The sequence below is a fragment of the Mastomys coucha genome, chromosome X (genome assembly GCF_008632895.1).
Source record: "Mastomys coucha isolate ucsf_1 chromosome X, UCSF_Mcou_1, whole genome shotgun sequence".
NCBI lineage: Eukaryota > Metazoa > Chordata > Mammalia > Rodentia > Muridae > Mastomys > Mastomys coucha.
This window is the reverse complement of record NC_045030.1, coordinates 136546930-136559586: the sequence shown is the minus strand read 5'-3', so window position 1 is coordinate 136559586 and position 12657 is coordinate 136546930. Positions and strand designations below refer to the sequence as shown.

Here is a 12657-nt window from a genome sequence, read left to right as displayed (position 1 = left end):
AAAGGCTTTATATATATATATATATATATATGTGATTGTAATTTCTAAAATAACTTTCATGGTCTACTCACATCAACACAGTAAAGAACTCAGTACCATCTCTTTGTCCTCCATGAAGAGTATAGGTTAAGTGACAAAGCCACCAAGTCTAGGGTACTTTAAACTCCTCAACTCTTGCCATTTCCCTCTTAACTACACACTACAACAAAATATATATCCAAGTAAACAGAAAGATGCACACGCTTTTCATATATCTATTTTTAACCTCTTGAAATAGTAATAGAATAAGTGTAGCCTTTTCATATCAACTCACTTCAGGCTGGTACTTACTGAGTTCATTTGCTTTTCCCATCCAAAGACCCAAGGCTACGCCGTTTATTGATAAACTCCAGAAGTTTTTGTTGACCAATTGTACCAGTTCTTAGACGGCCTTGTTTTAGAGCTTGCCTCTTCTGGGAGCACTCACCAAGAGAACTCTGCTATCGGAGACTGGGGTGTGCTGTTTCAGAGAACCTCGCCAGGGAGATACCATTACAGTGGATAATGGAGGGAAGCCATTTGTAATATCATTTGATCAGGAGGAGCTGACCTACTTGTTAGGCAGGAGGTTTGCAAAAGCAGCCGGACAAGCAAGGGAGGCGCTAGCTCTTTCTACAGCCGTCTAGTTTCAATCTTAGATTATGCAAGAGATAGCTCACTGATGACACACATACAAGCACGCTCACACAGAAAACAGTCATGTTCTCTGTCATTCACACACACAAATGAGGTCAGCTGTATAGTCATCCTGTCCTCTGCTAACGTTCTTATGAGAGACTTCCATTGTTTCCAGCAGAAGCCTGGCATTGAGTCCAAGAAATCAGCAGATTATAGTTACAAATTTCAGGGTCAGGCTGTAAAACAAAAAGGACGTCAATAGGTATAGGCTCAGCATCTGGACCTCATATTCAACATATATTATAAGGGACAAATAGTTCTCTTTCAAAATGACTTCTCAAGGCTCTAAATATATGCAGCGCAATACTTCATTATTTATTGTATATGCTCCATGAGCTAATGCCAAGAAATTGTTAATGATTGTCTGATGTGTATTTATATTATCAGACTAATGCATCATTACAGGCTTCAGATTTTTGTTGCCAGTACCAGCATACCTAAGGTAAAGTAGGATGCATCAAATACAAAGTCAGAGATATTTTTAAGCATGGAAGACCAGAAATAATTAACACTAAAAGACACCTCAAAGGAAATAGGTAGGGAAAATAAAAGGAAAGCAGAATCCAGTAATAAAACATTTCCGGGTTCTAAAATAGAAAATGTAATATCCTTGGAAACATTCACATGGAACAAATTAGATGCAGACTAAATAGCCCTCGGGAGCAGGGCGTGGTGAGCCAATGTCTTGGGTCTCCAGCATTCTAGCTGCTCCCTGTTACTATGCATAGATTATAATTATCCACCACAGTGAAACGTCAACACATTTTCTTAAATTTAAGCTCAGAATTTCAATTGCTGCATTTCCTAGGGCTTTTTGGATTAGCATTGAGATGCCTCAATGCTGCTTTGCAACCTGTGACTCATAGCTCATTAGCTTAGCTCGTTGTTGTGTCTCTAGTTTCCCTGCACCCACAATGCCTCTCTGTAATGTAGATGTCCATGCATGTCTGCAGAGGGCAACTGAGACCTGGTCTTTTTTCTAAACCAAGAACTTAGATCAACTTGGCACAGTTTATATTTCAGCCAAAAGTGATCTCCTATAAGATCTGTCAGTTAAGCAGTTTGACCTAGCATACATAAATTATAACAAATCTGCCCCGGCTTTGTCTTTTAACCAAAGTTTAAACATCCACAATTTTAAAAGGCTTAGCATGTGTTTCAAAATCTTATTTGAAAGAAATTAGGAAATATGAAATAGTATCTATTTTTTTTAAAAAAAGGTTGCGGCTGGAGAGATGGCTCAGTAGTTAAGCACACTTGTCCTTGTAGAGGACTGTGGTTCAGTGCCCAGTACTTACATGGTATTTCACAATCAGTCCTAAGTCCAGTTCAAGGAGATACAGCATAAAAACACAGATACAAATAAAAGAAATCTAAACTGAGAAATTAAAAAGAAAGTTTTCCTAAAATACTGGAGGAAGAATGGGAGGTGACAAGGCCTAACTTTCATCTATCCCACTTCAAAAATAATCAAATATAAACATCTACTTGGTCACAGCCCTGGTTAAAAATTCTCCATCATTGTTGCCTCCCTAACCCCACCAACTACCACCACCAATGACAAGTGTTTTACTTTGAAAACAAAAAAATAGAACTGGCCAAGCTTGGCATAGTGGTGCACTCACGTAAACCTAGCACTTGAAAATCAGGAGTAATAAGAGTTCAAGACCAGTCAACAAACATCACATGAGACCTTGTCTCAAAAATACAAAACTAACACAAAGAAAGAAAACCATGGATTTAAAAAAGGATCATAAACTACACAAAGTAATTGTTTAGAAACAAAAAGTCTAATCTGAACAATAACTTCACAATTGGTTACACTGGGCTCTCTATAGTCTTCTCAGGACTTACAAATTGTCAGATCAAATGAACTCTTTAATCTCCTTGCTCCTCTTCATTCTCTTACTTGGTCACAGAAGCCACTATCTGCTTACAGACGACATGACTTGTGATTGGTTCCTGTAAGAACAGATCCTTACTCTGGCACACAGTCAGCTTTGTTTCATCAGTGTTCACACACATACGAAAAGGAGACTGCTGTATACTTTTTATGGCCCCAGCAAACTCCCAAACTGAGGTCAACAGGCCGTAACACTCATCTCAAAGGAAAAAAAAATCAGTTTTGGTGAGCAACATTGCAGATGGAACAGAAGCAGAGTTTGGTTGGTGAAGAAAGTGAGTTAGGCCTGAGGATGAACCAAGTGAGGAGTTTCCAAGTTTGTCCTGTGGAACATCAACTATATCTTAGAATATATCATGACAAATATACTGTGGATAAGGAGAAAGAATCTGGTTTCTCACAATAAATATACACAGATGTATGAAATGACGTTTATCTTAGAATATCCTAGCTCCTTTGAAAGTGTTCCTAGCAACTTCTCTATGGTGTATCAGTCAAAATATTATCAAATATTAGCTAGGCTGACGGTCTTGAGCAGATCACCTAGAAATGCCCATTACCTTTTTATTCATAGCTTAATAAGGATCTTAAGTTACAAGGATGTATACAGGGAAAGAAAAGAATCTTAAACCATTGCCTTTAAGAGGAAAACACATCAGTTAGTGCTTTATCTTTGTTAATCTGAGGTTGACATCATTTCACAAAAACTTGGGTCAAAACCAGACTGAGTACCCTTTGAGGAAATGAATATCATGACTTTACTACTAAAAGCCCCTAATTTACACTCTCATTTATTTACCAAACCTTTATCAGTTCTGTATTTCACAGGTATCATGCTAGGTGACACGCATAAATAAAGTAAGTAAGGTTGGAAAGCTCAATCAGTGGCTACATGTTATCTTTAAACACATACCAAATGTATAGACAACAATGTAACTTCCAAGCAAATAATGGCATACAAATATTAGATGTTATTCTCAAAACCACAGCTGTCATTTACACCTCCATCCATGCCACCAACCTTTCCATGCCTATAGTATGGCATTGGAAATAGGGAGAATACAGAGATGGATCATGACCAGTTCTTGTCTTCATGGAAGGTAGACAGTAGGTATACAATATGATGCAATCCAGGTAGTAAAAAGATGGTTCAGAAGGAAGAAAGAACCAGAAATGTTAATGTTCTCAAAGGACTCAAGAGAAGGAATATGGTATGACTAGTGTGTAATAGCTGCACACATTTTGAAAAATAGGAATTAACATATTGTCAAAAGATATTATTCAATAATCATTCTAACAAATGAGTAGTCTCAGCACATTATCTTATTTTTTCTCTGCTTTGGGTACTTGTTTCTACTGAACTGAATGATATTGGTATTGCATGAGAAAGAAGAGATGTAAAAACTGTAGAAAGCAGTATTTGAAAGTCTAAGAGCTCTGTTTCCAGATCCGCTACAAAAAAGAAAACAGTAAGGTCTTACACGAAATGTTTTAGTACTACACACACACACACACACACACACACACACACACACACACACATATATATATATATATATATGTATATATATGAACAGAGCAGACATCTAGGAAAATGTTCCTAACATAGGTGTTCTTTTGTTTTACCATTAAAAACTAAATGGTCTCATTTTATGTGGCTTTCATTGGGAGATAGCTATTCAGTTAGTAGGTCTTTTTACAACTCTTAAAGAATTCTCTCTAAGGAGAGAAAACAGATTGATTGCAGCTCTTAGTTCTTCATTATTCTACAATGCTTAGAAAATCATTAAATATTCACAAATCTATTAATTCATTGAGATTTCCACCATGTCTGTTCTATGCCAAGTACACAGTGAATACCTGGGAAGGACAGAAGAAAATGGCTAGCTAATACTGCCTAGATGAACAAGGAACAGCACTATCCCCTTGAGGATCCTTGAAAGGACAGTCAAGGATGAAAACAGGTTGTTACTGAAGGATGGGACTGAAGAAAGAAGCTTCACAGGGAAAGTGTATTTGAATTAAATTGGGGAGAATAACCAGATCATAGGAAAGGCAAGTTTCAGACACAAAGAACTATATGTGTTAATGTCCAGAGGTGATCAGAGAAAGAAGGGGAAATAGGAAGTACGTAGAGACAAATTAAGAAAGGTCTTTATGTGCCTTTCTATTTGGTTTGGCCTCTTTCTGCCTACACAAAGACATTTCAAGTAGTAAAATGGTACAATTAAGTTGTATTTTGGAACTAATACACAGGTGCCAATGTGGTGATTTCCAACTGAAGATAAGACTGCTTAAAAAAATTTTCAGGTAGTAAAAAACAGAATAATGGAGTATGATCAAGGGATAGGAAGCACACATAATACAGAAAAAGGAGGGCAGGAGACAGATTTCAGGTGAGATGGCACCTATTTTGGAAATTAAACTGAATTTTGTATGAGGCTAACACATGCGATTATACTAGTATTCCTCTGCATAGCAGCCACTGGGCTATAAGATATAAGTGTACTCACATTTTGGGCCAGTAGGATATCTCTTTTAATGAGTTTTTAAAAATGCATCTAAAATTGTATACAGGCTCTTCTGAAAAGACAATAATTCTAGAAAGACAAAACACAAACATCTCAGTACAGTACAGTAATAGAAAGCCCAAAACAGTGACACACTGGAAATCTCAGTAAAGTGAACCTAGAAATGTCTATGGGGAAGCAAGACAAATGTTTAAATGTTTAAACGTCTTGCTCTTGAAATCACAAGTAAGAAAAATGTAGAAGTAAAGACAGTAAGGACTGCAGTTCATACATGGTAGGCACATATATATCTTTGGTTGCCTGTCTTCTCAGTAGAGATAACATTTGAACAATAACCCACAATGGAAGCATAGTTATGACACATTGGTTTGGCTTGTGGAATTATTCCAAGAACAACTGGACATATGAGCCCAAGATTTTAACTCGGAGGCCATCACTAGGAAGAAACTACCCAGAAAGAGCATAGAGTAATAGAAAAGAGAAGACTTCTGGGGAACACCAATGCTTCAGATCTGGAACAGGGAGAGAAGCAAGGGATCATAAAGGCCAGAGAGATGAATTGTATGAGGTCAAAGAAATTAAGATGAGAATGCTTCAAGCCAAATGTGTTGATCATGATGCAAAGTTACAGATAGGTCAGAAATGTTCCTTTTTATCCCCCAGCCTTTCTGCAAAGTCAACCTAGCTTGCTTTCTTGTTATTTTCACATTAAAAACAAAATGTCCAACTGCTACTACAAGTCTCTGGATACACTTAGATATGTTTTGAGAATTCTAACACCCTGCAGTCTATTACTGGAACAACATGGGAGACAGAACAGATTACACATCAAGGAGCATTCTTCTTTGTTGTGGCTGTTACCACTGTGGCTATTAATACTCTGTCCTGTTCTGAAGAACACTGTAATGATGTCACATTGGTTGCAGCCCTGTATTATGTAATATACACAGTCAGTTTCAGATAACAGATAAACCATTGCTCACCTTTAGATCTATTTTCCATGAGAAGGAATAATTTTTGTTCAAGTAGTTCCCATTTGGTAACTCTAGTACCATAAAACTTTTTCATGTGAAAATTCAAATATCCATTCTGGCCTAGATCCCTTTAGTCTACACCATTGGTAGTGCTCTGTACATTGCTTGGCTCCTCTGTCACTATATCTTTATATGAAAGATGGGACTGCTCATCAGAAACATGTAAGGATACAGTATTCTACATGTAGATTAGACTGTGCATCAAAATAATCGAAGATGTCCTACTAATAAGATATTTATCATTACTGCTGCATAATTCACAACCTAAAAATGCAGTTACCATTATTCATGGAGATCCTATCGTATCCTTGGTATTCTGCTTAAAAGTTACTCATATAAGTTTAAATAACTTGTATTTATGAGGCTTTAGTATTATATCTATCTGAAAGATGAAAACATCATTGACATTCAGAAACATTAAGTCACTTGTCCAAAGCCATAGATCTAGTAAACTCAAGATGAAGACTTTACAACTCCATGTCTGTGACTCTGAAGCCTATGTTCTGGTTTTTATTTTGTGTTCTCTCTTGGACACGTTGGGGGATCAGCCCAGGGATTCATAAATACTAGGAAAGCACCCTACCATCAAGCTATGTCTCAGGTCTCTATGTTCTTATTTATACCTCTTCAGCCCCACAAAGCTTCAAAGGTTCAGTTAGTCTCAGCTAACCACTCTCTGCTTGCTCATGAATATTCTTACAATTTCAAAGAAAGCAAACTGTGCTGCCACTGTGGTATTTGAGACCAAACCTTGGAGAAGAGCAAATGCTCCATCCATAAAGGGGACATTCAATATTAGAGGGGGCAGGAGTTTCTCCCACATTCCCTCCTCCCTTACTTTCTTTCACAGAAAATGAAGGTATCACCATTGAAGGCTTGACAGATTTCTAAGAAGCACTTAGATCATTATGTCACATGCTCATGGACAAGAAACACTGGTGAGGTGGCAAGTCACACATGCCCTGGTGGAGCAGGGATTGAGGAAACTAAAGGGTAGTTATGTTTTCAATTGTCTCCTTGAGCAGGCATAACACTGACAGCTGGCTTTTGGCTAAGCTAAAATAAAAGGCTCAAAATGAATCGAGTAAGTCCAATGAACCTCAGGCTTTGGCTGCAAAGGCTCTGGCTCCACACCATTGCTCTGCTGTCTGGGAGTTCTCTCCCTTTGATGGTACCTTTCAAAGGCAATGGAAAAATAATAATAGGATCTATCACTTGTAGGCTTACTATTGGCAGACACTAAACTGTTTTCTTAAAGTATCGCATTTCATTTTACAGATAAAGACACTGACTATTAGGAGGGTTTATTACTCAAGGTTACACAGTTAAAGTGGCTAAACAAGGATTCAAATGCCAGTCTTACTATGTTTATCCTCCTAATGGCTTTTTCATTAAAAGATATTATAAGGATTTCCAAAGGAATAAAATAACACATAAGTTCTGGAGAGTTGATATTATTACTAAGCAACTGTTGTTAAATTGATGCAAATCCAGGATTAAAACTTCAGTTCTTCCTGTACACTGTACAAATTGCCTATCGTGAGTTTCAAGTATCTACAATGAAATATCAAATGTAAAATTGCCAGGCTGCTTCTCAAATGCTATCTCCAAAAGGAGGTGGCAACTTAATCTTGATTAAGTACAATGATCTCATTAATGCTTGTAGCTCTTTCTCTACCTTGTGCCCAGTGACAGAGAACTCTTACACAATCGTCTGAAAAGATGGCACAGCCCAGTGTTGAGCAAGATGTCTCTGAGAAAGTTTATTTTGGCAAGTGGCTTCCTCAAACCATTTCTGGGCCTTTAAGTGCTTTACAACCTGAAGACCACTGGATGACACAATAAAGATACCTTTGATGCGAAGCTTCAAGATAGTCGCCTTTTATGACTGTTTCATGCACAAATGAAAAAAGAAAGTAACTCAATGGCACAGATATCTATCTTTACTCATCTGGATCTTTGTCTGTCTCTGACACTATGTAGAGCCTATAGAAGGATCCTCTGAATTCTAAGACGAGGAAGAGGAAGAGACTGGATCTGTGCTGACAACATGCCTCTGCCTACCTTTTCCTTTTAGTTCCTTAATTGGGTCACAGAAGTAGTTCATCTAGGCCTGGCCTTCTGCCAGTAGGAATGTTTAAAAGGTACTATGATGGGACTTACTCTGTCCAAGACATTTTCAACTTAATGATGGATTCAGGGGATTGACTGGTGCTCCTGAATGAAGACATGCCACATAGACATTACTTCACACCCACTTGTGCTCCACACCATTATCAAGTGGTGGTACAGACATTGACACTCACTTGTGCCCAGAAAGACTCCAGTGGAGGAAGCCATCCACAAACGAGATTACTGTGGGCTGTTCTCATGTTTGTAAATCTCTAGATCCCAGTTCATATTCCTCCGGCTCATTTCTGGGTCTGTGTTTCTTTCAACTCTCTTAGATCTGCAGTCTATCTGGAGTGTAAGAAACTTCCATCAGCTTATCTTTACCTACGCCTACAGAGAAACCTCCTCTGGGGACTTGTTAGTAACAGCTGTTGAAATTTCAGCGGGGTCTACATATGCGTGGGCACACTCACAGTAGAAACATATTTTATCATCCAACGATCTCATTAACCTTTTCTTTCCCTTTCTTCCTCTCTTTAATGAAGCAGAGGTTGACATTATTAGAATTGCATTTTTAGCATACACTTTAAACACAGGCGTTAATTAAAAGAGGATTACACAGGGTACCCATACACCTGAGTGTGGGCACAGGTTTCTCAAAGGGAGAATTGCCTTCCATCCCTCTGTAGAATGATGTGTTTCAGGTCAACAGGGTATTAATATATGTGGGTAGATATGATGTGCCTAAGTGGAGCATATCTGCCCTTTCCATGTGTATAACCAACAACAATTTTATATCATAAACATAAAATCGTAAATGTTCTATTATTCACGGCACAGCACTAAGGAAATTGATTTTTCCCTTATCCTCTTCTGAGGAAAAGAGATAACAAGTTACGGCATGACTTTCTACAAATAATCACACCATGCAAAGCTCACCACTGTTACATGGGATTGGTTAATGTTCTCTTAGACTATACACAATGCAGAAAGTGTGTGTAACTACAATAATGACAGTTTGTGAATGCAGGTAAGACTTTCAGAACAATATGTCTGAAGTTGAATGTGAGGGTGAGTCGCTATTAGTACTTGTGATTCAATGTGGATAGATGGGAGTTACTGTGCTTCTAGTGGGGAGAGAGTGTAAGTCAGTGCCAATATAAAGATGCCTATTGTCAATATAACCATGGAAGAAGCTGAGAGTGTGAAGTTTTCGGGAGAGTATGGGACTGCTCAGGCATATGGGTCACAGTGAGTAAGTATATCTATCCATCAAACAGTGTTAGTGAGAATGTGGTAGGGCGAATACATGAATGAGTGTAAGAGTGTAAATATCAATAACTGGCATGTATGGTGTTAGCAACCACCTGCATGGGTACACGTATGTATCTATGTGAACTGATCTATTCCAATATAAATTATGCATGCATTGCAGAACATACAGGTAAAATGCATACTAGTGACTATGAACACTGCACATGTCACTATATGATATGTGTAACAGTGTGAGGGTGTATCCATATGAGACTACGAGAGTGGAAATGTGTGTAAGGACTAGTATGTGGTAAGTATAACAATTTTTGTGAGATGGTATGAGTAGGGGTTGTTATGTAAGAGGGTGTTCATGTAAGAGTGTACAGGAGAGTTATTATGTGTTTAAATGAATGAGTGAGGATGTGTAATTTGCAATGTGTAGTTCTGAAAGTGAGAATGCATATTTGAAAATGCATGAGTATAAATACATGGCTATGCCTTAAGCATGTCTGTATTTATGAACTTTGTATGAATAATGAATGAGACTATATACATGCCAATGTGCATCTCTGTGTACATGTCTGTACCTAAGTGACGGTGTAAAAGGAGAAATGATGACAGCAGGTGAACATGGCTGTATTTATGAAAAGAAATGTATGTGTAACTGTATTTCAGGTTGTGTGTCTGAAGGCATAGTATTGAATGTGATGATTAGATGCCAGGGTGAAAAGAAAGTTCTTGAGTGTGGATATGGGTCAAAATATCTGCCTCCATGTTTAAGTGTGAGTCTCTGGGAATATGATGTGCATGGGAGTGAAAGCAGACCTGTCATTAGGATAGAGCAGGAAATAAGGATGAGTGGCAGAGATACTGTCTATATTGCTGTCCTCTTTCTATCTGAATAGGGTGAGGATGTGTGCATACCTCTGTGTCCCTCAGTTGTGTGTGACTATGAGGAAAAATGATCATATCGGTGCAAACATGCCAGAAAATATAAAACTGGTGTGTTGTATATGGCTATGACTATGAAAAGAAGTTTGAGTTGGACAAGGGGAAAGGTAGGGTATGTCTGGGCACAAAGTGGTTGATTTATATAGATGCATTAGTGAGTAAGAGTATATATTATTATATTACTTACCTATATAATGTAACTAAATATAAATGTGTGTGAAAATATTGAGGAATACAAAGACATGAGTAGATGGGAACATTCAAGTGGGGGTAAGGTGGATGTGTATCATAATGAAAATTTGAATTTATGAATATATCTATTCAGCTATGTGTAATGTGTTTGTAAATATGATTATATATGAGAGAGAGGGGTAAGAATGATAAGTGAGGGGGAATCTGGGAAGGAACGTGACTCGGTGAGTACTGAATAACTTTGAAGGCTAGGAACCTCTTCAGAAAATGTCTTTCCTCCCCAGACAGACATGTTGTTCCAGTTCTAGTTACTGAGCCCCTCCCAACCTCTACAATGGAAATGACAAACAATGCTTATAGATTCAGAAAGAGAAGTATGAACTACTTAAGAAAAACAAACAAACAAACAAACAAACCTCCTTTGCAAAGTGCCTAGCTCAGTGTTAGCACCAGTAGATCATAAATAAAAACGCTTAGTGTAGCTGGCATAGAAATCCCAGGAGAGATCCCCAGGCACGCTTATTATTATCAGTTCTAGTTGCCTTCTGTCGGTCAGTCTATAGAGGATTCTGGACCAGACCATTTCTAGAAAGTCGAATGCATCCATATCGGCAAGGCTGTAATTTCATACCTTCTATTCCATGGCTGATGCTCCGGCGCTTCCCTTTCATGAAAGTGCATCCCACAAACTCCTGCTGCTGAGATACACTTCTACCATCTCCTAGGCCCAAGGTGTGCTCAGAGGCAAAGAGAAATGGCTGGCATATTCTTTGCTTGTTTGTCTACTTGAAATTCTCTAGGGGTTGGGAATGTTGACTTGGGCAACAGGACAGATGCCTAAGCAGCTGACAAAGAGACAGACATTGGAACAGGGAGAGAGACTTAGAAATATCAGATCCTAACTAGCCATCTTGGCTGCAGGGTGTAGTATAGAAGAGCAGGTGGAGGAGGCAACAGAGGAAGCTCCTGTGATGGATTGTGGAGCAGACAGAGAGAAGGGCAGATAACAGGTATGCAGAGGAAGAGAGACACACCTCATGTGCAAAGCTGCTTGGAAGAGACAGTAGAGTCCTGTAAGACTAAAGACCTGCACTTGGTTATCTAGTTTCTGCTCAGAGAAATACTACAGGAACTCCTTTAGGAATGCTTTATGATGAAAGGAAAGCAATGCATGCTACAGACTCATGCTAGAGAGCTAAGGGAGGGTGTCTGCCTTTGCTGCCTAGTTAGGTGGGAAGGTAGAGGGAGGGTTCCACCAAATTTTAGTCCCAGAAACAAGAAAGAGTGGGTTGGGTGCATTTGACCATGAAGATCAAATTAAGATCATGGGGCAGTGGAAACCGCAGAATTTGATTGAAGATGGGGCAGTGGAAACCGCAGGATCTGATTGGAAGATGGGGCAGTGGAAACTGCAGGATCTGATTGGAGGATTTCGGACATGTGGCTGAAATGCCACTCAGATATCAAGAAAGGAGAAAAAGAAATGACAGCTTGATGAGGAGCATTTTCAGGTGCTTGACATTTGTAAAGGACTTGCCAATGACTGTTGCGTTGTTTCTCCTCCTCACCTCAAAATGTAGGTCAATGCTGTCATTCCAATATTAGAGATGGAGGAACCAAGAGACAAAAGGACAGCTATACTAGACTGAACACCCCAGAAAGAATGGTCATACTGTGAGGCCTAATGTGCGGCCCGAGTTCAGATAAGTAGGCAAGCTCTATTTATATTTCAAATACCCCCTATCTCTATGCTCTGAAATCCATTGCTCACCTCACACAGCCACCATTGCAGGATCTCAGCAGAGGTGAATGCTGCCCGTGAGACCGGGCTGGGCTGCCTTGAGCTCTGACTGACTCAGTGCTATGCACACCAGCTACCACAAGATGCAAGGACTGAGCTGCTCTCTCTTGGAGGAGCCTGCTGAGAAAAGCATTGTGGGAAATACTGAACCCTTTCTACAGC

At 38.9% G+C, this 12657-nt stretch overlaps 1 protein-coding gene across 7 annotated transcripts in view; it reads right to left on the bottom strand.

The window, feature by feature from the left end:
* Window positions 1–12657, bottom strand: part of Pak3 (p21 (RAC1) activated kinase 3) — a 267447-nt gene that overhangs the window by 95283 nt on the left and 159507 nt on the right. The window contains exon 1 of one of the 7 annotated variants that reach the window (XM_031368886.1): window positions 331–523. The exons of the other annotated variants lie outside the window; for them this stretch is intronic. The gene's annotated coding sequence lies outside the window, so the exon portion shown is untranslated. Of the gene's footprint in view, window positions 1–330; window positions 524–12657 lie in introns of those variants that run through there. 7 annotated transcript variants of the gene reach the window in all.